Raw genomic sequence first — 26,189 nt, 5'->3', positions numbered from 1 at the left:
AATAAACCATGCCTAGTGAAGTTCTATTCCTTCTATCTGCTATGTCATTCTCTTGTGGAGTACCCGACATAATTAATCAGGATAATATTTCATTTTCTATGAGGTATCCTAAGAAGACTTCTAATAAGTATTCCTCACCTCGATTAGACCGAAGGGCCTTAATAGGAAAATCTAATAGTTTCTTCACTTCTGCATGAAACTCTTGGAATTTATTGTAGATTTCGCTCTTGCAATGCATTAGGTACACCAAATAATATTTGGAATAATCATCTATAAAAGTTACATGATAATCGTATCCATATCAAGCACTAACATCCATGAGACCGCATACATCAGCATGCACAAGTTCTAAGGGTTGAACGATCTGTGGATCTTTTGCATTAAAAGGTCACTTGATCATTTTACCTTTAAGGAAAGATTCTTATTACGAAAGATGTACCTCTTTAAGTGAACTTAAAGTCTCATCTTTCACAAGTCTAGTGACTCTATCTTCATTAATATGGTAAAGTCTTAGATGCCATTAGTATGCCTTATTAGAGAGAAGTTTCAAGTTTCTTATTTACGAGTTCAATTTCTAGTAGTAAGTGCATATTTGATTTGATAAAATAATATTATTTTTCATCCCTCCATTAGAGATAAGAGATTGATTTCTATGAATTGCAATACCATTACAGAAAGTCACAGTATAATCGTCTTTAAATAAACATGCAACATAAATTACATTTCTTCTAAAGTTTGGTACATAGAAAACATCTTCCAAAGCAATCTTCCTAAAACTATCAAAATAAAGATGTACTTCTCGGATTGTTTTTGTAGCCACATAGCTCCCATCTCCGGTTCGCAATAGTAGATTCTTATCCTGAAGATCTTTCATTTCCTTAAACCCCTACAAAGAAATACAAACATGACTTGTGACTCTATAATCAATGACTTAGTGGTCTATTAAGTCTTTCGCTAAACAAGTTTCAATAATCAAGAGTTTCATACCTTTACCCTTAGAGGTTAGGTAATCCTTAAACTCTTTGCATTTTTTCCTTGCAGTGCTCTTTTTTTTTATTACAAAAGAAACACTTGGACTTTTTTTTGGGTATTATTCATGTATGTTTTATGGTCTATGTTCTAGGTTCATGACCGTCCCTTCCAACAATGTCGTCTGCAATGCAATATACCTTACCATTGTAACCAACACTTGCTGAGAAAAATACTTAGATTTTAATAAGTTTTTATACTTCTTTTTGTTCGCTTTGGGATAACTTGAAGTTTTAACCATTTTCTTATCCTTAGATTGCTTGTGCTCCCTATAGAGGAAACAATCACTCGGTTTGCTTCTATTTTATTAATTCCTCTTTCTTAATAGACGAATATGTATTATTCTACGACTCATGATGGTGGAGTCTAAATGTCCCACTACCATTGATGTAATAACTTTTGCAAACCAGAGGAAATTGTTCGTATCTTAATTAACCTTAAACTCAAAATACTATAATAACTGAATCCGCAATAAAATTTTGTTTTGGCCATTCACGCATTATTTTAATAAAAATATTCAAAATAAATTAATAAAAAAATCACCCTGGCTCTGTTGCAAATAAGGGTAGTTGACCGTGACCGTGACTTGCATCTGGTCTATCTTTCTGTTCCACGCAGCAACTATCAAACATAAGAAATTAAGAGAAAAAATAGCGCAAATCCTGCTTGTCAACATTCTCATTTGCTTCATCGGCGCGCCAATTATGTAATGGGGCATAAGAGACGATAATGAAGGCCTAGATCATTTCACTAAAGACTTCATGTAATGTTTAATTGGCTCAATCTTACATTTGTAAGCTTATTCGTGTCTTGTTCCTTTTCTTGTAGCTTACTTTTTATGGAAGGGAGATCAGATCAACTCGCAAAATCACACTATCCTGAAGAATCTTTTGATAGATTTTGTAAACAATTTGGTTATATAGCATGTAATAGGACAAATGATTTATGTTTATAATGTTTCATAGCTATGTGTGGTGTTTGATATGTTTGATGTTGTGGAATGGTAACTTTATATGGTATGCTTGTTAAATTCAAAGTTGAGCTTGAGTGTTTTGTCCAGGGAATAGTAACTATCATGTTTAAGTATGGTATGATGAGATTGACATAGATTAGTTGGTGTATATGTATGACTTGTAGGTGATATGAAATGATTATGTTGGGTATAGGCATTATTTTGTAACTTCATGTATGACGCCTTGGTTTGGTTTTAGGTGGTTGAAATTGACATGTTTTGGTTGCTTTTAGGTGTGGTTATAGTCTTATGATCATGTGTTATGAATTGGTTTAGGTACTTATGTAATTGGATGAAAAATGAGCATGATTTTAGTCACTTTTGGTACACACGGCTTGGGACACGGGTTGTCATACGTTCGTGTGTCACACACGGGGGTGTGGCCTTAGTGTGTTAGGTGCAAGGTTTACACGGGTTGTGACACGGCTTTGTGACCCAAGTCAGAGAGTTACACAACCCATGCACACGAGCATGTGGGATGGCCACACGACCATGTCTACAGCCACACGGTCTAGGCCTAGACACACGGCCGTGTGACCATTATTTTGAATTTTGTTTCATTTTTGTCCCAAATCTCCCTGTTTTGTTTTGAATTAGTCTCTGATTATTCCTAAGATATTTTTAGGGCCTTGTAGACTCAATTTAAGTTCTGTGAATGTGTGTCTTGCTTGATTTCAAATTTTTTTATATGTGAGAATTTTTATTAAAATTATGATGAATTAATTATTCGAATATATGATATTTTTTAATTGGTGTAATAATAACATTTTTACCTTTATGATAGAATTATTCTAACATGAAGTGGTTAATAAATTTTTAATACATATAAATTATTTTATGTTATTAAATATTATTAATATTAATTCTTAAAAAATATATTGTGATATCATTCCGAGATAACACATGAATTAAAACTAAATTTAATAAAAATTGAGCAAGGTAAAATAAAAAGAATTATTTCAATTTATTACAATTTTGAATTGTCACCATCTTTAGATTTGTTTAGGCATGCAATTGCATGGTGGGATGGCACTAATTATGTTCGTTCTCACCCATGTACCAATCACACAATAGAAATTAAGAAAAAAAATTGGCGCAAACCCAGCTTTGTCAATATTTGCTGCGTCAATTAAGTAATAAAGTATCGTATGGGTTAGAATTTTCGTCTACTTGGTTCTAAGTAGATTTGATAATGCTATACAAAATATACGGGGTGAGTGTTCGGTTGAATCGAAAGAAAAAATTTCGAGTTAATCGAGTTTACGATTCTTACTTTAAGATCTTTAAGTCAATTTGATTTTTTTCGAATCGAGTCGAGTGAAATAAAATTTGAGTCGAGTCGCATCAAGTGAAATTGTTCGAGTTAAATTAAAAGAACTACCCATAGTGTCTCTCCACTCCCTCAATAGGAGGATAAATGTGTTTCAACGCACTCGAACCCACGTCCTCCTGCATAGACAACAATGTCAATACCAACCGAGTTAAGGCTCAATCGGCTCATACACTTTTAGAGTGTAGTAAAAAATAAATGTTTTTTTTTCTTAAAATGGAATATGCGATAGCATTTAAATTATAGAATTTAAATTTCTACTAATATTATATTAAAAATTAACTCAAATATAATAGAAAACAAAAAATAATATTTTAATAATATTTATTATTTTATTAAAAAATAGTTCTTATATAATTTATTTGACTGAACTAATATGGAATTGGCTGGTAATATGAAATTCAATCAAAAAGTTTACTATAACACATTATTAATTAATAAAAAATTATGTAAAAAAAGCACAAATATAATATAAATATGAAAATTAGCAAGTCAAATTCTAATAAAAACTTCCAAAATGAATAAATAAATCATCCCAATCACCCAACTATCAAAGGATAGAAATTAAGGGCATTCTTACTTATCGACATCAGTCAATTAAGTGACGTGCGGGATGTACTATTAGAACACTTTGTCGTGTCTAAGGCAAAACAAAATTGTCTGAATCTGAACTTCTTATAAGAGAAAAGAATGAAGACCCAGACACTTGCACTAAAGAATTTGGAATTTAAATATAATAAGTTTGCATGCAGCAATACGACTGGAAAACAGCAATGAAGGGATGAATATTTAGCTCCTGTTTAATAAGTTCTTACACTTTCTTTTGAGTTTTTACAAATATATATATAAACAACTGTCTACAAGAAAAAAAAAACACTTTTTGGTCCTTCTCAATTTTAACATTGAGTAAGTTGGTCCCTCTAAAAAATTTGAACAATTTAATCCATGCCAATTTTAAAAATCAACAACTATGAGTGACGTATCTAGCCCCCCTCCTAAAATGGAAAATTGTCAATTTAGGCGATAACCCCCTTATTACAAGCTTCTCAACACTCTCACCAATCTCTTCTTCTTTACAACTTAATACATTTGGAGAACAACCCTTGCATAATATTCTATTATCTGCTATGCGCCCAATCTATGCACCAAAATGATAATCGAGCAGATAGGCTACTTCTCACCGATTACTCTTAGTCTTCTCGTCAGAACTTAGAACCCGCCAAAACTTGGTGTTACATAAGTAAACAATATAAGGATCCTTGGAAAATAATTTTGCTTGATTGAATCTCTTTCCCAGTAATAAACACAAAATTGGTTGCACAAGATACTCAAAAAGACGCAAGCAAATCATTGAAATATGTTGGTCAAACATGCCAACAAATAAAACTAGTAATGTACCTGAAGTAATCGCTTCCAATGGCACGTAGACAACCACTACAAAAACGGTTCAACATAAAATATTAAAATCAGTCATGGACATGGGTCTAATAAAATAAATGGGCCTTATATCCCTACTTTGAAAGTGAACTAGTTATTGGTATATAAAACTTATTTTCGAGGCACATTATAAATGAATATTTGATGTAATTAATGTTAAGATTTTAGATTTAAGAATTGATAAATTATACATAAATCTGAGACAAAGAGGAAGAATTGTTAAGAAGTAAAGGAATTAAGAATATAAGAAAAATTGATTTCAATGTATGTTTAGATATTTGAGGCATGGAGGGATGGAAGTTGTCATCCAGTCACACAATGGAAAATAATAAAATTTTGGGCACAAATCCAGCTTTCTCATTATTTGCTGCGCCAATTAAAGTAATGAATTATCGTATGGGTTAGAATTTTGGTGCAAGTAGATTTGATAGTGCTACACATGAAAAATAAATACAAACATTAACTAAGTCACATCCATTATGTATTTATGTAAGCATATTTATAAAAACAAATTTCGTGTTTATGAATAATCTCATCAACCTTTGTACATTTGAGTTTTTTATTCTCTTTTTAGTTATTTTATTTAAACATTTCCTATAAAAAATACTGAAATATTCTTTGATACTCAAGTATGGTTTAAAAGGCTAATTTATGTATATATGCTGAAAAAGAAAAAAAATGTGTTGTTTTTGGAGAAAGAAAGAAAAGCGTGACCTACAAGATATGCTTTCAGTCATATCAGTTGAAAACGCATCCTAAAAATTGATAACTCAACTCTTTTGATCAGATGGTTAAATGTTAATAGTTTTGTCATTGAGTAGAAGAGGAATCGAACACGAAATTTAAGAACAAAAATATTAATATTTAACCATCTAACCAACAAAGTTGAATTGTTAATTTATACCGAAACACGTCCTATAGCTGACATAACTGAAAGCATGTCCTATAGGAAAACTTAATTCTTGGGACATTGGTATCTCTTGCTATTATACAAGATTAAAATAAAACATAAAAAAACTGATTTTATTAGAAACTTAACTATTATAATAAAATATTATTATAACGGGTGACTGTTACAGAGAATTAGGATAAATTAAGAGAAAAAATAGTGCAAATCCTGCTTGTCAACATTCTCATTTGCTCCATCGGCGCGCCAATTATGTAATGGGGCGTAAGAGACGATAATGAAGGCCTAGTTGATTTCACTAAAGACTTTAGATTTTGATTAAACAGTCCAACCTTCTGTATAATAACTTTATTCAAGAATTTGTTTAGTATAGAAAGACAATTGTTATACACTTACATAAAATTTATACTATGTACTTCCATCAAATAAAAAAAATAAAAATTATGTTCAGAAAAAAAAATTAAAGATCCAAACAACAAAATTAAAAAAAGAAAAAACATATAGTTGGTGCACACATTATTATTTTTATGCATCTTTTACTACATTCTTTCACATGACTAATTATAATGTTCATAAATCTAACAAGTTCAGTTAATCAATATAAGTTATCAAATTAAATTAATTAATTAATAATAAGTTATTAAATTCAGTAATGAATTTATAAGTTTATAATGTTCCAAATTCATAGTAAAGTATGTAATTAAGGAACTTAATAGTTTATTGAATTGATATATTTAATTCCACTCATTGAAGATTATTTTCATTTAATAAAATATGATTAATAGATTTTTAGGTGAAATTTAAACATTTTATTGAAATAACATTTTAATTAAGATCATTTTTGTTTAATAAATTAGAATTGGTAGACTTGTTTATATGAAATAGTTATAATTGTGCTTCAAATTTTGACAATATACTATTGTTGAGAACTAATTTAATAAGGAATGTATTTCATAACTATAATTGTTGCATAAAAAGCAATTATACAAGATTAAAATAAAACATAAAAAAACCGATTCCACTAGAAACTTAACTATTAGAATAAAATATTATTATAACTGGTGACTGTTATAGAAAATTAGGATAAATACGAAAATAACTTAATGAGAAATTTTTAATCTATAAAAATAACAATGGACTAAAAAAAACTCAATTTAATTAATGTAAATGTAGAGTTATAATAATAATAAAATGCTAATAGAATTTAATAAAATCTAATTATTGTAGTCGTAATTTTTCTAAAATTGTATGTTTGGTTGGCTCAATATTACATTATTGCATGTAATGTTACATTCTATAAGAAGATTATATTCTTTGGATTCTAGACTAATATTTCCAATAGGCTAGGAATCCCCAAATCCTCAAATGCTTTACGCTTGATTCTTGCTCTATCAATTGGTATGGGGTTTTATATGGTGCCTTAGTTGGTACATCATTCAAAATATATCAAGTTGTTTGTAATGCAAATCCTCAAAAGAATATCAACAGTTGTAAATCACTTAACATTGAATAAACCATGCCTAGTGAAGTTCTATTCCTTCTCTCCGCTATGTTATTCTCTTGTAGAGTACCTGACATAATTAATTAGAACAAATTTTCATTTTCTATGAGGTATCCTAAGAAGACATTTTATAAGTATTCCTCACCTCGGCTAGATCGAAGTTCCTTAATGGGAAAATCTAATAGTTTCTTTACTTCTGCAGGAAACTCTTGGAATTTATTGTAGATTTTCAAGATTTTAATAAATAACTTTTTAAAAATAAAATTTGAATTGTGATAGCTTGTTTCTATTCTATTTTGTATGGTAGCATTTCGTAACCCTAATTAGGTAACGGAGACGGGTAAGGGTTGTTACAAAGAATGCTAGGAAAAGCAAGGCTATGGTCTCGAGGCCACCATATGTGGAAAGGAAAAGAACTAGGAAGCCGAAAGACTTATCTAAGTCTAGATGATTCTTCTGCAACAAGAAAGGACACTTCAAGCCAAAATATAAATAGTGGAAGGAATATTTGACCACCAAAGTTAAAGGCATGGAACTCTTGATGATAAAAGCTTATTTAGTGAAGGATTCAACAGAGCACTAGGTTAATGATTCGAGAGCCTCTAATCATGTTTGTGTTTATCTATAGGGGTTTGAGGAAAGAAAGGAACTTAGATTATGAGCTTATCGTTGTGGTCTAGGAACGGGACAAGTGTGGTAGATGAAGTAGTGGGAGATGTACATCTTTATTTTGAAAATTTTAGAATAATTATTTTAAGAGACATTTTCTATGTATCAAATTTCAAAAGAAACGTAATTTATGTTGCCTGTTTCTGTAATGGAATTGCAATATTTTGGAATCGCAATCTTAATTGTAATGGGTGGATGTCAATAATCTTTATTTTATCAAAGCAAAGACGTACACATTACTTGAGACTAAAATATCAAATAAAAGAATTAAAACTTCTCACTCTAATGCATACCTTTGGCATTTGATACTTGGTCATATTAACAGAGAAAAACTCACTAGACTTGTCAAAGATGACATCTTAAGTTCGCTTAAATAAGTTGATCTTCCACAATGTGAATCTTTCTTGGAAGGTAAGATAACTAAGTTGATCTTCCACAATGTGAATCTTTCTTGGAAGGTAAGATAACTAAGCGATCTTTTAATGCAAAAGGAACAAGGGCCAGAAAACCCCTATAACTTGTTCAAACTAACTTATGTGGCCCCATGAGAATTAGTTCAAGAGAAGTTTACAATTATTATGTACACTTTGATGTAAGTAAAAGCTCGAGTTCAAATAGATACGGAACTGAAAGCTAGTCCATTGGGTGTACGACTTCTTCAGTATATAGCGTCATTCACAATAGTGAAATTCATAGGTCGAGACATGGATAAATGATATCATCTCATATGCATTACATGGTTGATGAAAAGTAAACGTGGCAACGGGTTGTTCCTCTATGTGATGGATGACTTGATCATTATTTGATTATTGTAATAGCCCAATTTTACCCAAGCCCAGTGCCAAAACCAGAAAATAAAACAAAAAATAATAAATAAAAAACAAGCCCAAAATCCAGCCCAAACAACAACCCAAGCCCAATTAATAACCCTAAGCCCAAATTAACATCAGCCTACAACAAACATTTAGCAAAGAAGCAAACCCTAAGGCACCGCACGCCTCTGCCTAATGCCCCAGCATCGCACGCCTCTGCCCACTGCCCCAGCGCCTCACGTTCTGCCAGCCTCCCTCGCGCATGCCGACGTCGCTCAAGACTCACCTATCACTGGCCATCCACGCATCTGACATCTGCAAAACGAACCACACACAACAGCAGAGAATTTAAATAGCAAGATGACAAAAATATAGAAATTAAAGGGCTGTAAATTGGCTATAAAAGCCAAAATATTCTCGTTGTATATTTTTACGCACATTAGAAATAAAAAAGCAAAAACTAAGGTGATTTTGTACTTTCGTTTTTCTGTTTTCAATATTTATGCGATTTTCTTTTTAATATTTTTATTATTCTTTTATATACATTAAAAAATATAAAAAAGTAAAGAAACGTACATGGGCTTCGTTTTAAGAAGGGGACGATGAAGAACCCCCTTTTTTGTTCTTCCTTTCTTATGGGCACAGGCTAAAAAGCCCTTTTTCTCGCATATCTCCGGCCACCATCCTCGGTGGTGCTGCAGTGAAGATGCGATAGATGACGATGGGGTTCCAAGGCTAAGCTTGGAACCCTAGAAGAGGAAGGGAGAGGCCCTTTTAATTTTTTTCTGTTTTTTTGTAAGAAATGAAATAGTAGAAAAAAACTTTTAGCTTTTATAGGGATTGCAAAACGGCGTCGTTTGGGGCCTGTGTCATTGGCCTCAAAACGACGCTGTATAGGACCATGCGCACAAGCAGACCCTTGAAACGGCGCCATGTCGGGTCAAACCCAACCTGCTGAAGGTCCGAGCGTCTGAGAGAAAGGGGCATTTTGTGCAAATGATCCCCCCACCCTTTATCCAATTCTCGATGCTTCCTTTTTTTTTAATTTGCCTATGAAATTTTATTTCTTTTCCATTTTAACCCGCGTGAAACGATGCACTTTAAGGGTCAAGGATTAATATCCCACTTGGCCCCTGCGTCCTTGCACATGTTTCAATTGGCTCCAGATCGCTTTCTTTTATTTCAAATCTAACCCACTGATTTTATTTAGACTCCATTTCGGTCCTTAATCAATTTAAATTCAAATTTCATTCTTTTAAAAAAAACAAAAACAGTTATTAATTTTTTATTTATTTTATATGATATTCGTTTAATTATTTGTTTTAAATTGCCAATTAAACTTATATGTCTTTCATTTTATTTATTATTCATTTGCTTTATGTTTATTGGTTGATGCATATTATCCGTGCCTTTATTTTCGCTATCTATTTATTTATTAATTTCAAATGCTTCCAAAATTTAGATCTATTAGTATTATATGCATTGTTGTTGTTAAGTTCGTAACATTATATTTGTCATTATATTACTATTATTCATGCACATTGACACTAGAACTTTTAAATATTAAAACATTTGTATTTTATGATGCATATTAGGCCTTTGTTTCAATGTATGTTGTATTATTATTAATAGCCATGTACAGTTCCTTTTACGTGTTAACGATTTCTTTGAAAGCATAACGAATTAAACATGTGCCCCTTAAGTATTTTATTCATCTTTACTCAAAAAGAACAATTTCCCAAAATAAAGAAATATTTTGCATGTTAGAAATACGAAAAAAACCATTCCCTAACTTACGAGGTTTCGGTCTTTCTTGTTAAAACTAATAATAAAATATCCTTTTAAAAAATTTCAAAAAAATTGAAAGGAATCTCGATAAGGCAATATCTTTGCGTTTTGGTTATTTGAGAGATCGTACCCTAACTTAAGGGGTTTCGTTATAAGGTAATGTTTCGCGTTTAGGTGACCCAAGAAATCGTGCTCTAACTCACGGGGTTTCGATTTTTCGCATCAAACCTAAATAGCAAAATGTCTTCCTAAATTTCAAAATATGAAATATCAATAAAATTCAAGACAAGCTTATTCTCTAAAGTTTCAAATACCGCGTCCTAACTTACGGGATGCAATATTTCGTTACTTTGGTATAAGTGGGTCTGTGATCTTTTTTTAATTTGCTCAAATGATTTTTCTAAATTTACATTAATAAAAAATGATCGTATTTTTAAAATTGTTTCAAAATTTCAACTTTCGGCATTTAGACATCTATTAATCGATTAGGTACCAATTTTTGGGCGCATCGAGGGTGCTAACCCTTCCTCGTGCGTAACTGACTCCCGGACCCGATTTCTTATAACATCATAGACCAAAATCATTGTTTTTATAAAATCAAAATATTTTGTTAGAACAACTATTATGAGGTGATCCGATCATACCTAAACAAAGAGGATTGGTGGTGACTCCATTTTTGTTTTCACAATTTAAGTCGAACCCGTTTTATCAAAAAAAGGTTTCGACAATAGTGAATGATTTTTCATAAAGGAAGATGTAATGGTTACCATGAGAAAAAAAAGGGTCATATTGGGAGAGCAGATATTATCCCAAAGAGATCAAGGATATCCTATGAGGGTGACACACTTATGAAAATGTCATTGGACGAGCATTGAAGTAGTTGCTTTCGCAATGGTATGCCTTTAGGTAGAGCTCAGTAACGATAATATAGTGGAATGCATTTGTGACGAAATGTGTTTATAAGTAACAGACGGTAAGCGAAAACTTAATTACAAATCATTTTGGCCCTAATTACATATATACAATCAGTCCCTTTGCTAGCTTGTTGACATTAGAAATGAATTGCGAGTTTAAATAGAAATGAATAGAATGAAAAGAAAAAGATAAATGGAAAACATTCATGAATGATTATGAGTTTTTCGAAATGAAAAAATGGAATCATTTTGAAATGAATGTAGGTTTCAAAAAATGGAAATAGAATTGGAAGTGGAAATGATCCATTTGCAATTCTATATGGATTACTTAAAAATGATCGAAAGAATAATTTTATATTTTTGAGCTATTTTGAAGCCCAAAAATGAAAATAAATCATTTAGTCACAGTGAACATGTTGAGTTATGAAATATTGAATATATTTTCTCGAACTTTTACCAGGAGTAAAATTGCCAAAAATTTTACTAAGGGTAAAATCATCAAATTTTTATTGGGGTAAAATAGGGATGAGAATTTTTTTTAATATAGAATATTAAAGTTTATTTTGGAAAATAGAAAAACCAAATCTGGTTGGATCACATTATAGAGTACTGAGTCAAAAGGTCCAAGAAGTACTCATAATTGGACCCGATGTGAGAGAAGCCCAAAACCTCTCATATAACATGAAAGGGTGACAACCCTAGTAGGAATACTAAGGTGTGTCGTCCACCCCACTACTACTCTAATTAAGAAATTAATTTTCTATTTGAAATAAACCACTACAACAAAACAATGGTTCTACCTTTTCTTCTTATAAATAGATGACACTAGTATGGTATTATACACAACTTTGCGAGATTGTTACTCAACCAAAAAATAAAGAGAATTTATTATCAAGTATTAAACATATTTTTTCTGAATAAGAATTCTACCAGTTTCTATTAAAGAAGACAGAAATTTTGTTTTAAACCTAAATAAAACAGAAAACTTTTTATAGTTCTGTGTTTCAATTCAGTTGGTTCGAGCCCACACTCAAAGAAGTTTGTGGTACAAGAATAGAAGATCATTTAGTTGAAAGTTGAGAATAGCGAACATTCTCTAAGCTGAAAACAAAGGTATGAATTTGGTTAGGGCTTATTGCTATAAATATCACAAACCGAGTCGATTTTCAAGATTTTAATTTTTCGTTGTGTAAGAAAATCATTTTCAAACCGAAATTTTTTTCCAATAGTGCACACACTACTGAGCGTCTTTATTTTTTAAGAAAATAGTGAAATTTTATATTATAGAATTTTTTTTAGGGAAAACGCATACTTTCCTGTTATAAAATTTTCCCATTGAAAGTTAATAAAAGATTTTTTTTCTATGAACTTGGTTCAATTAATTTGAGCCCCCACTCAAACCAATTTGGGTTCGAGAATAGCTAAGAAGATCATTCGGCAGAAAGGTGGGGATTGACTTTAAACACCTCGTTTAAAACACAAATATAATTTCAGTTATGGATTTATTACTATAAATATAAAAAGGGCTCAATTTAAAATAAAATCAATCTTTTGCTATGCTTAAAAATACTATTTTCTAGACTAATATTTCCAATAGGCTAGGAATCCCCAAATCCTCAAACGCTTTACGCTTGATTCTTTCTCTATCAATTGGTAGGGACTTTTATATGGTCTTAGTTGGTACATCATTCAAAATATATCAAGTTTTGTAATGCAAATCCTCAAAAGAATATTGACAGTTGTGAATCACTTAACATTGAATAAACCATGCCTAGTGAAGTTCTATCCCTTCTCTCTGCTATGTTATTCTCTTGTGGAGTACCCGACATAATTAATTAGGATAATATTTCATTTTCTATGAGGTATCCTAAGAAGACTTCTAATAAGTATTCCTCACCTCGGTTAGACCGAAGTGCCTTAATGGGAAAATCTAATAGTTTCTTCACTTCTGCATGAAACTCTTGAAATTTATTGTATATTTCGCTCTTGCGGTGCATTAGATACACCAAATCATATTTGGAATAATCATCTATAAAAGTTACATGATAATCGTAACAATATCAAGTACTAACGTTCATGAGACTGCATATATCAGTGTGCACAAGTTCTAAGGGTTGAATGGTTTGTGTATCTTTTGCATTAAAAGGTCACTTGATCATTTTGCCTTTAAACTCAAAATACTATAATAACTGAATCCACAATAAAATTTTGTTTTGTCCGTTCACGCATTATTTTAATAAAAATATTCAAAATAAATTAATAAAAAAATCACCCTGGCTCTCTTGCAAATAAGGGCAGTTGACCGTGACTTGCATCTGGTCTATCTTTCTATTCCACGCAGCAACTATCAAACATAAGAAATTAAGAGAAAAAATAGCGCAAATCCTGCTTGTCAACATTCTCATTTGCTTCATCGGCGCGCCAATTATGTAGTGGGGCGTAAGAGACGATAATGAAGGCCTAGATGATTTCACTAAAGACTTCATGTAATGTTTAATTGGCTCAATCTTACATTATTGCATGTAATGTTACATTCTAGAAGAAGATTATCTTATTTGGATTCTCAATATTCTAATCATCCCTTAATCTTACATCTTGAAATAGTATCAAGATATCGTAATCTTAATACAATTCATTTGTTAGATTATCTTAGATTATAGATATAATCTTGAATTTTGGGCATACTTACTCTTTGTTTTTATTATTTTAATAAATTTAAAGTTTTTAATAAATCGTGAAACAACAGTTATCATACTTTAAAACTATAATTACTATATTTACTCTAATAACTTATTTATTACTATATTAATTATAGTTATAATTATGATTGGTGACATAATTATTTTTCATTAATTATTATAATTATGATTTATAAATTTATTTAAATATTATACACTTATTAGTATACAGACTGTAATAAAAAAATATAATAATTTATGATTAATTTCTGAAAATTTAGACTAAAAACTATTAAAGAAACTATACTTGTTAAAAAAATTTATAACAAAGATAATTTAATAAAATGTGCTTCTAGATAATCTTACATTCTGTAAATCAATCATTTGAATCTTATATTCCATCCAAATGAGCCAAACAAGGGAATTACTCATCATCTTATGTTCCCCTAATTATATTACAAAACATAATCTTATTAAAATAATTAACTTGTATATAATTTCACAAAGTTACAATTCTAACAAAATAATAGAGATTAGAAGGTCAAAAAGTGAAAATATGTAGTAGTAATTAACATAATGTGAACTTTGGGTGTTTTCCTAAAATCGATTTTCAATTCAAGAGAAAGAAAAATAGAAAATATTGTGAGTAGGGTTCATCAATTAGAAAGATTACAATTTTCTCTTTGTTATTATATTGTGAGCAGAGTTTTATTTGTCAAATTTGGATTTTGCTAAGAAAAAAAATACTTTTCTTCTTCTTCTTCTTTTTTTAAAAAAATAGACTTGATTGGCATTTTAGTTGAATTTACATAAGATGACTTAATTAAAAAAATATTTATTTCAATAATTTTTTTGTAGTATATATATACGTTCATTGAGTGCTAGTTCTTCACAACTTAGCAATTAGCAAAGAAAAAAGCCCTTAAATTAGTGAAGTATCTCTGCTTGTATTGCAAAAAAAAAACAAATGATGAGTTTAATCCATGTGTTTTTGTTTTTAATTCTTGGGACATTGGTATCTCTTGCCATGTGTCGAACAATTCTTGAAAGCACCATTGTTGACAAACATGAGCAATGGATGGTTGATTTCAGTCGAAAATATGAGAGCAAATTAGAGAAGGAGAAGCGTCTTAATATATTCAAAGACAACTTGGAATATATTGAGAGCTTCAACAATGGCGGAAATAGGAGTTTTAAGTTAGGCCTCAATGAATTTGCAGACATGACACAGGATGAATTCATTGCAACTCACACTGGATACAAGATGCAGAACAATCCCACATTGTTGGAATCAACACCGTTTATGTATGAAAACTACTCAAACGCTCCGAAAATGTTCGATTGGAGGGACCAAAATGCCGTTACTCATTAAGAATCAGGGCCAATGTGGTAAGTCTCCATAATATATATAAACCCATAAAACTCTAGATTAAATTGGTGTTACGAGAGTATTTTAATAATTTCACAACCGAGTTAGTTTTCAGTTGATACGTAACACTAAAATTAATTAAAAATTTAAAATAATTATATATACTGCTCCCCCAAGCATTTATTTATTCACTAATACTTGAAAAGGGTTATTTGTTGGTTTACTTTGCAGGATGTTGTTGGGCATTTTCAGCAGTGGCAGCCGTTGAAGGGTTAATCAAAATCAAAACTGGTAAATTAATCCCATTATCTGAGCAACAACTGTTGGATTGCAGCAGAAATGGAGGAAACCAAGGTTGCGAAGGAGGATGGATGATGAATGCTTTCGATTACATTAGCCAAAACCAAGGAATAACCTCTGAAGAAAGCTACCCATATAAAGAAATGCAAGAAACTTGCGACACACAGATAAACGAAGTTGCCACCATCAGTGGCTATCAAATGGTGCCTAAAAACGACGAAGAAGCATTGCTTAAAGCCGTCACGAATCAACCGGTCTCAGTTGCACTTGAAGGCCATGGACGAGACTTTCGGTTTTACAATGGTGGAGTGTTTAAAGGAGATTGTGGAAATTCTCTCACCCATGCAGTCACCATTGTTGGATATGGGACAAGTGAAGAAGGTTTAAACTATTGGCTGATTAAGAATTCATGGGGACAAAGTTGGGGTGAAAATGGGTATATGAAGATTCAAAGGAATGTGGAAAGGAAAGGTGGCTTATGTGGTATCGCCATGAAAGCTTCGTATCCAATAGCATAAGTTCATATTACTACAATTAGTTAGCCGTGTCAAATGGTCTAAGATATATGTTGTACTCGTGTTTTTCTTCCTTTCATTTGGTGTTGATGTTTGTGGTTTGTTTGGAACTATGAGTCTTGCACTCTTGCCAACCTTTTATCTATATAATGAATAAATGATTATTTATTAAAAAAAAAGCTTCCAAAAAGTATTTGGCAATTCTTTTTCTTTTATTAAAAAAATATTTTAAAATTTTAAACTAAATGGTGATCTGAATTTGACGAGTATATTTTCTTAAATAAAAATAATTCATTTCTCATGTTTCTTAAATATTTTTGTATGAAACTCACATTCATTTACAAAAATCGTATCACCTTCAGTTTTTTTACTATGAATATATCCACAACTCGTCCAAATCTCTCATATATTATTTCAATCAAATATTTGCCAACATTTGGAGCTAGAATCTCAACATAGAGAGAAATCGCTATTAAAACTCTTTAATTTCATCATTTTTAATTTTCGTATTAACACAATCCAAAATTTAATAGCAAAACTCACATTTCATATTCATTAAAAATATTTGAATAAAATATCATCATAAAATGCGAAGTAAGCGAATTTTTAAAATTTGACTTTAGAAACTTATGAAATATCTACATAGAATGCCAATCAAGTCAATTTTTTAATTGCCTACCTTAAGAAATATCTAAATTAAATTCCAACCAACCATTTTTTAATGAATATTTTAGTTTTCTATTACCAAAATCCAAATTGACTAATAAAAAGCCTACTAAATATTTGTTTTTCTTCATTTGAATTGACCTGTTGTAAATACAACAAGAACAACATTCAAAAGTTCAAATTTACAGCGTCCCATAATGTAACATTTTCAACAATAGAAAACTGACGTTTGACATCAAATCTAATGCTCACCACCTAGCTTTAAACATTTCTCCACGATTTATACCTGCTATTGCCAAGTTTGAGGCCATTTCATTTCCTTTCTTTTCTGCCATTGAAACTACAACACTACCTACCTTCTCAATTTTCCTCTCAATATCTGCAAATGTTGATTGGAGTGACAATGGTCTCATCGACTTGTTTGTACACCAGTTGAACACCACTTTAGAACCAATTTCTACCAACAGTGAGTCATTTATCTTCCATTCCAGAGATATAAATACTTCTAATGCTAAAAGCACTGCTCCTGCCTCTGTCAAATCAGTACCATCTGTTGCAATCGGACTTGAAAATAGAGCTCTTGCAACACCCTCCATGTCTCTCAAAGCACCTCTACAACCTGCACTATTCTTATTTTCTATCCCACATACATTGAACTTTAAACATCCTTGTGGAGGAGGGCGCCATATCGATGAGGATGATCTGGATTTAATTGTATCTATCTTGCACCTGTTCGGGCAAATCCACCAAGAGCTCTCCTACATCAATAAATCATCATAGACGGACCTTATCCACAGCAATGCCCTCATCTTTGATTGAAAAATCAAAGTTTCCATGGTCATCATCTTTCTTTTAAAGACAAGTCCATTTCTTGCCAACCATACTGTCCAACAGGCTACCGAAATTGATATCAACCAAAAGCTTTTTCAGATTCTATCCAATTTCATATTATAACACAATGAGTATAATTTATCATATCCTTCCACCGGTTCCCATTCAGCCTCCCACCAATTGAAAATTTTATATCAAAATAATTCAATTATTTAGCACACTTCCTTACCATAAATTCCTAATTACGATCGTGTACCCAACAAAGCCGATCCTCCACTAGGAACTAACTCCGTGCTACTCACTTTATCCTCCAATCTATGAAGCATCTCTTCCTCTCTTTCCAATAAGGATCTTGTAAAGAGTTCGCTCCACTTTACTCTACCAAATCCATTATTTCTCAAGTAATCTGCTACTGTACCTCCTTCTTGTCTTGCTAAGCGAAACAACCTTTGAAATTCCAATTTTAGTGGACAATTACCACACCATATGTCCACCCAAAACATTGTCGTCCTTCCATTCCCAACCCGCCTACAAAAAGCTTCATTCCCTACCCTTTTAGACGTATTGGCATCTTTAGAATTCTCTACAATACCTCTCCAAACAGTTGACATATCTTTTGTACAAGTCGTCCTAAATTGCCGCTGTTGCAAGCTCAAAACACTAAATTGCCGCTGTTGCAAGCTCAAAACATACTTTGTTAATTAGGATAACTTTTTACCATAACACATTTTTCTTGATCGCAAATCTCCAGCTCGATTTAGCCAATAATGCTCTATTTTTTATTCTAATATTCACCACTCCTACTCCTCCCTTCTCCTTTGGATGCTGACAATGCATCGGAAAAAAGAATTATAGAAAGTGAAGATTGTAGAAAATTGATCAATATTTGGAGAAATAAAACAAAGAAAATGATAAAAAAATATAATGAAAAGAGAAAAAAAATTTTATATGGAAGAAATAAAATTCCTTATAATAAACTTTTTATGTCAATCACTCTACTTAAATTCTTCATCACATACAACTCTTTATATAGGAGTTGTAAGTGACTATTCATCTATATCACTAAATGCTAGGAGTTGTCACTATTCATTTACATAACCTAAATACTATAAGAGTTATGACTATCCATGCATGTGTATAACTTTTCATATTCAAGTCTTTTTACTCTTCATAATGTGTGTAACTTTTCATCTTCAAGTCTCTTCACTCTTCATATTCAAGTCTCTTCACTCTTTTAACTTTTCATAATTTATTTGTACAAGATTAATTTAATTATGTGCCAACAATGCCTCCCTTAAATTAAACTTGCTTCGAACTCCCAACCTTTCAACATTTTTCTTGAGGACTTGTCCACTAAGCGGCTTTGTGAAGATATCAGCCATCTGATCTTCTGTCTTGCAATATTCAACTTGAATATCACCATTATTCACTAGTTCCCTCAAGAAGTGATACCAAATGCGAATGTGTTTTGTCCTTCTATGAAGAACTGGATCTTTTGTGACCGAAATAGTAGAACTATTGTCAGAAAACAAAATCGCTGACTTGCTCTGCTTCTACTTAAGACTCTCCAAAATTCCACGTAACCAAATTAATTGACATCCTGCATAAGATGCAACGATATATTCAGCTTCTGTAGTCGAAAGCGCCACAACTGATTGTTTCTTTGAACTCCATGAAACTGCACCACTACCAAGGTGAAAAATATAACCAGAAGTGCTTCTGCTATCATCAATGCTTCCTACTAAATCACTATCCGTATAACCAATGAGATCAACTAATGTATTAGCTTTATAGAAAATTCCATAATCAATGGTTCCCTTCACATATCTCAATATTCTCTTGGCAGCCTCCCAGTGATTGGAGTAAGGTTTCTCCATGAATCTACTCACCAAGCTAACAGCATACACGATGTCAGGCCTTGTCGAAGTTAGATACATCAACTTCCCAACCAAACTTCTGAATATGGTGGAATTGACAAGCTTTTCTTCACCCTCTTTAGATAACTTCAGACCTGTAATGCATGGAGTAGAGACTGGATTCGCATTTTCCATCATGAACTTTTTTAGAACTTCCTTTGCGTAGCTCTCTTGTGAAATAAAAATTCCTTTCTCGGATTGATGAACTTCAATGCCTAGAAAATGATGAAGTTCTCCCAAATTTGTCATCTTAAATTCTGCCATCATTGAGTGCTGAAATTCTTTCCACAACTTCACATCATTTCCTGTGAAAATAATATCATCAACGTAGAGACTTACAACTATGAATCTTCCTTGAGAATTTCCTTTGATGTAGAGAGTATGCTCATATGGAGATTTCTGGAATCCACACTTTTGAAAATAAGAATCAATACGGCTGTACCAAGCTCGAGGTGATTGCTTCAACCCGTACAAAGCTTTCTTCAACTTGTAAACTTTTTCTTCTTCTCCTTTTTTGACAAACCCTGGTGGTTGATCAACATAGACTTCTTCTTTGAGAACACCATTCAAAAATGTAGATTTTACGTCCATTTGGAACATTTTCCAATTGTTTTGGGCAGCAAGAGAAATAAGTAACCGAACTGTCTCAAGTCTTGAAACTGGAGCAAATACCTCTGTAAAATCTTCTCCTTCCTTTTGCTTGTATCCTTTTGGAACCAGTTTTGCCTTGTACTTGTTGATAGAGCCATTCAGATTCATCTTTGTCTTGTACACCCATTTGACTCCAATTGAATTCTTGTGCGGCGGTAAATCTGTGAGTTCCCATGTATCATTATTTTCAATTGAGCAAATCTCTTCTTTCATGGCTTTCCTCCATATTTCTTCTTGATATGCATCATCAAAAGAAATTGGATCTCCTGCAAAGAAAGCAAAGAATACAGCATCATTTTGCACAACTTCATATGTTACATCATATAACTCTTGGATGCTTCTCGTTTTTCAGATCGGGCTGGATGAAGAAGAATTTGATGAAGAACTTGGGGAAGTAGGAGGATTTCCTACTTGAGCATTATCTTCAGCATTCTCAATTACTGCCTCTTCTTCTTCTTCAAGTTCAAATGGAAAAATTGGCAAATTTTCTTTTTCAACTTCCATTTCTTCAAACATGGAATTTTCATCAAACCGAACATCTCGGCTTATCACAATCTTCTTTCTCACCGGATTGTACAACTTGTATGCCTTACTTCTTTCACTATAGCCAATGAAAATGCATTTCTCTGACTTGTCATCCAACTTGCTTCTCATTGCATCTGGAATATGAGAGTAAGCAACACTCCCAAATACTCTAAGATGACGAACACTAGGCTTTATACCATACCATGCCTCATGTGGCGTGCAATTCTCCAAGCTTCTTGTCGGTGATCTGTTTATAAGATAAACTGCACAGGAAACAGCTTCAGCCCAAAATCTTCTTGATAACCTCTTCTTCTTAAGAAGACATCTAGCCATTTCCATAATTGTTCTGTTCTTTCTTTCACACACACCATTTTGCTGAGGTGTATGGCGGACTGTCATTTCATGCCGGATGCCACTATCTCGGCAATATTTTTCAAATTCTTTTGAAAAATATTCACCTCCACGATCTGCCCGTAAGGTGTTAATTTTCAACCCAGTAAAGTTCTCCAATTCTGCCTTGAAATCTTTGAATCTCTGAAAAGCCTCTGATTTTTCTTTGACACAATACACCCATAACTTTCTTGAGTAATCATCAATGAAAGAGATAAAGTAACGATTATCTCCCAAAAATGAAACTGTCATTGGACCATAAAGATCCGAGTGAATAAGTTGCAATGGTCTTCTTGCTTTCCACGAGGATTGAGAAGGAAAAGCAATTTTGTGTTGCTTTCCAAGTTGACATGCTTCACAAACATCATTAAGCCGATCGATTTTTGGTAAACCTCTGACCATCATCTTCCTTGAAAGCATCTCCAAATTTCCATAGTTCAAATGTCCATATCTATCATGCCATAACTTTGAAATTCCTTTATGAGCACCAATAAAACAAGATATATTCTGATTTTGAAGGGTGAGAGAGAAAAGATTATTTGATGCCACTCCAACTCTAGCAACAACCTGATTTTTCTTTGACAAATAGCAAGTCATGTCACGGAAATGAATATCATACCCCTTCTTCAAGAGATGCCCAACTCTAAGCAGATTATTTTTAAGACTAGGAACAAAATAAACTTCAGACATTTTCTCTACCCTTCCTTGCTTTGTTTTGAACTCCAACTCACCAACACCGCTAACTTTGTAAGCTTTGCCATCTCCTACTTTTACTTCTCCACAATCAGATTCAAAGAACTTTGAAAATAAATTTTTGTTACCTGTCATATGCTTGCTAGCACCACTGTCTATGTACCAGACATCGTCAATCTCTCCACCATGAGATACGAGCAACAAAGTTTCTTGATTTTGCTCTTGATTATTTTGTACTATATTAGCTTCATTTTTTTCTTCTTTCTTGTACCAGCATTCACTTGCCAAATGACCAGGTTTGCGACAATGATAACATTCAAAATAGCCACGACCTCTTCCTCTTTGATTTCCATGTCCACGTCCTCTTTGTGATCCTCTAAAATTTTGACTTTGGTTGGCTTCTTTCCATCCATTCTCCGTGCTTGCATCTTCACCTCTTTCACGAGCATTTGAGCCTCTTCCTCTAAAATATCTTCCTCTTCCACGACCACAATCTCTCCCTCTTTGATTTTTAAAATCTTCCTTCTTCTCATTTAGAGACAACTTTGACTGGAGTGCTTTATCTAGATCTACTTCCTTTTTCTTCTTGTTTAATCTTTCTTCATGGGCTTGCAACGAACCTGTGAGTTCATCAATAGTCATGGTACTCAAGTCCTTTGATTCTTCAATGGCTACCACAATGTAGTCAAATCTGGAATCTAAAGAACGGAGGATTTTCTCAACACCACGAATATCATCCATAGTTTCACCATTTCTTTTTAATTGGTTGACTATGGACAAAACCCGTGAACAGTAATCAGAAACTGATTCTAACTCTGTTTTTTGCAATCTTTCAAACTCCCCTCGAAGGGTTTGCAACCGAACTCTTTTCACCTTTTCATCTCCTTTGAATGAATTTTGTAAAAATTCCCATGCTTGTTTTGCCGTGGTGGCACAAGCTATTTTTTCCCAAGCCGCTTCATATGATTGAACTCCTTGATATATCCAAAATAAGGCTTGCTAATTTTTTTTCCTTGATTTTCTTAGACTCTCTTTTTGAACTTGTGCTAATCCTTCCTCCTCTTCAGCCTCAACTTCATTATAACCTTTTTCAACAATCTCCCAAACTTCTAGAGATCCAAGAAGAGCCTTCATTTGGATACTCCATTTGCCATAATTTTCTTTGGTTAATTGGGGAACGGAAGAAAGAGGAATAGAATTATTCATTTCGATTGAACAAGGCTTTGATACCAATTTGTAGAAAATTGATCAATATTTGGAGAAATAAAACAAAGAAAATGATAAAAAATATAATGAAAAGAGAAAAAAAAATTTATATGGAAGAAATAAAATTCCTTATAATAAACTTTTTATTTCAATCACTCTACTTAAATTCTTCATCACATACAACTCTTTATATAGGAGTTGTAAGTGACTATTCATCTATATCACTAAATGCTAGGAGTTGTCACTATTCATTTACATAACTTAAATACTATAAGAGTTATGACTATCCATGCATGTGTATAACTTTTCATATTCAAGTCTCATCACTCTTCATAATGTGTGTAACTTTTCATCTTCAAGTCTCTTCACTCTTCATATTCAAGTCTCTTCACCCTTTTAACTTTTCATAATTTATTTGTACAAGATTAATTTAATTATGTGCCAACAAAGATAGGATTAAGGAGATCGATGAAGCTAGTGAACACAGAGAACTGACTAAGTTAGAGATAGAGGAATTAAAAAAGTTGAATACTGAACTTTGGGAAGAAATTAAATTTAAAGAATCAGTTTGGCGTAAAAAATCAAGGATTACATGGTTAAAACAAGGGGATGATAATTCAAATTTTTTCAATAGAGCAGTGAAGATCAAAGCTTAAAGGAATATGGTATATAGATTGAAAATAGGAGTCATTGGTGCAGTGAACCTAAGGAGATGAAAGAGAGACAGTACAATTTTCAAAAATTGTTTTAATTGCCCAATGAGGAAGTGGAGAATAGACTTGGAACTGAATTTTAGAATGCTAAATGGGGAGAAGGCTTTGAAACTGGAGGCACCATTTTTTATGGATGAGATTAAAGAGGCAGTATGGAGCTATGATGAATCAAAAGCACCTAGACTGGATGGTTTTAACCTGTGTTTCTTAGAAAAAGTTGGGAGATTGTAAAGGAGGATCTTTTAAGATTGATGATAGACTTTTTTATATCCGAAAAGCTTGAGAGGACTACTAATTCATCATTTATCACACTCATAACGAAGACAAAAACCAATCGAAATATCTTATTTTAGGCCAATTTGTTTGGTGAGCTCTTTGTACAAGATAGTGGCAAAGGTATTGGCTCAAAGAATAAGGGAGGTCATCGGAGAGGTGGTGAGCGATACTCAATGTGCATTCATTAGAGGAAGACAAATATTTGATGAAATTTTAATAGCAATGGAAATAATCCACTCATTTAAGGAGAAAGATGGAAGGGGGGCAATTTGATCTTTAAATTGGATTTTTCTAAAGCATGTGACTGTGTTCGGTCGGATTTTTTGGAGTTGGTTTTATTCAAGATGGGATTTGGCGAAAAATGGATATGATGGATAATCGAGTGTGGATCTACAATGAGAGCAATAGTTGTAGACACCCATCTTTTTCAAGTCCAATTAGAGGCCCATTTAGATTTTTGTTCTCTCTTGGGCCATTCGAAGCCCACTTAATTTTGGTCAATTTGAGACTTTTTTCTTTTTTTTTTTTGGCCTTGTCAAGGGCTCAATTTATTATTATCATCACTACTACTATTATTATTAATAAATATTATTATCATCATTTTTTACAAATAAGCAAGATTAAAAAACAATATATAAACATGAAATGAAATGAAAAAAGAAAAAGGCTTTCCATATTTTTTTTCTAAAAAAAGGTAAAAAAACAACAACAACAACAACAATAAGCATGTTATTTCTCTTTTTTCTTCTATCTTTTTTTTTTGGCCATAGATATGTCATGAGGGATTTGGTTTTGGGTTCTGATGAAGGGGATGTCACCTGACTGTCGGTCCTCTACCCCTAGGAGCCCCAAAAATCTCGTTTTGTCCCTCCCATTTCTAAAATAAAGGTTTCTTTTTTTAAAAAAAAAAAGTTTGATCTTGGGAAAAGTTTTGATTTTTTTTAAAAAAAGTCTAGATTTTAAAAAATAAAAATATGTTTTTTTAATCATTTTAAAAGGAAAGTTTAAATTTTTAAAACAATTTTTTTATTTTTTTCAACTATTTCAAAATAAAATCTTTGAACTTTAAGAAAAATAGCATTTTTTTAAAAAAACAAAAGAGAAAGTTTAGATTTTTAAAATAAAAATCTATTTTTTAGTCATTTTAAAGCAGCAGTTTAAATTTTTTAAAACAAAGTTTTGATTTTTTTTCAACTATTTTGAAATAAAGTATCGGTTTTTAAGAAAAGTAGTGATTTTTTAAAAGAAAACTTTAATTATGCAAAAAAAAAAAATCATGACCATCGTTTGCTGCAGCTCCACCACCGGAGGCCGGAGAGCTGTTGGGCTCTCCAGTGGTAGAGCCATGGCCAACATAGAAGGAGGAAGAGAAAGAGGAATACTTTTTTTTTTTAAATGAGGTTAAAATGAAAGAATTAATAGTATTTTTTTTCATTTATAGGTGCCAAAAGTGGGTAATTTATTCCCACCCCTTACTTTTTAAATTTACAAAAATACCCTATTTTTTGCAGCACCGCCCTCATTCTCTGGCATATTTACACCCGTAACCCTTTGATTTTTTCAAACATTCCATTTAATCAAAAGTTTATTACTTTGATTCTTTTATTGTATTATGAATAAGGTGTACTATTGTTATTATTATTATCATCATGTTAAGGTCTTATTTTTTTCATTTATTTAATCTTTCGTTTAATTTTTGCCATTTTGGAAGAGTTTTAATTTTTCATTAACTTTAGCCAATTTAATTGATTTTCCTACTTTATTACTATTAGTTTTAAAATAGGGAACTTTAGGTCATTTTTCCATCCTATAATTGTTGACATGAAGTTAGTTAAATAGGTGTTACATTTTACTGAAACCATAAGGTTTTTACATTTGGATTTAGGTTAGTCCTTAAGATCTTATCCACCATTTATCCTAGAAAAATTATAAATAATATGTAGGATATTTTTAGGGTTTTAAACTAGTTTTAAATATCATACAATATTCCTCTTTAGAATCTTAAATTAATATGTAAATATTCTTTAGGATTTTATTCAAGATTAAAATTAAAGATTTTTG

General features: G+C 32.0%; 2 pseudogenes; one reads left to right on the top strand and one right to left on the bottom strand.

Moving 5' to 3' along the window:
* Window positions 1-26,189, bottom strand: part of LOC121217213 (MLO-like protein 1) — a 99,701-nt pseudogene that overhangs the window by 34,312 nt on the left and 39,200 nt on the right.
* On the top strand, window positions 15,015-16,434 carry LOC107904041 (ervatamin-B-like; annotated as a pseudogene).

This window comes from Gossypium hirsutum, chromosome D05, assembly GCF_007990345.1.
Source record: "Gossypium hirsutum isolate 1008001.06 chromosome D05, Gossypium_hirsutum_v2.1, whole genome shotgun sequence".
Classification (NCBI taxonomy): Eukaryota; Viridiplantae; Streptophyta; class Magnoliopsida; order Malvales; family Malvaceae; genus Gossypium; species Gossypium hirsutum.
Note: the sequence above shows the minus strand (reverse complement) of the source record. Positions and strands in the feature narration are given on the sequence as shown.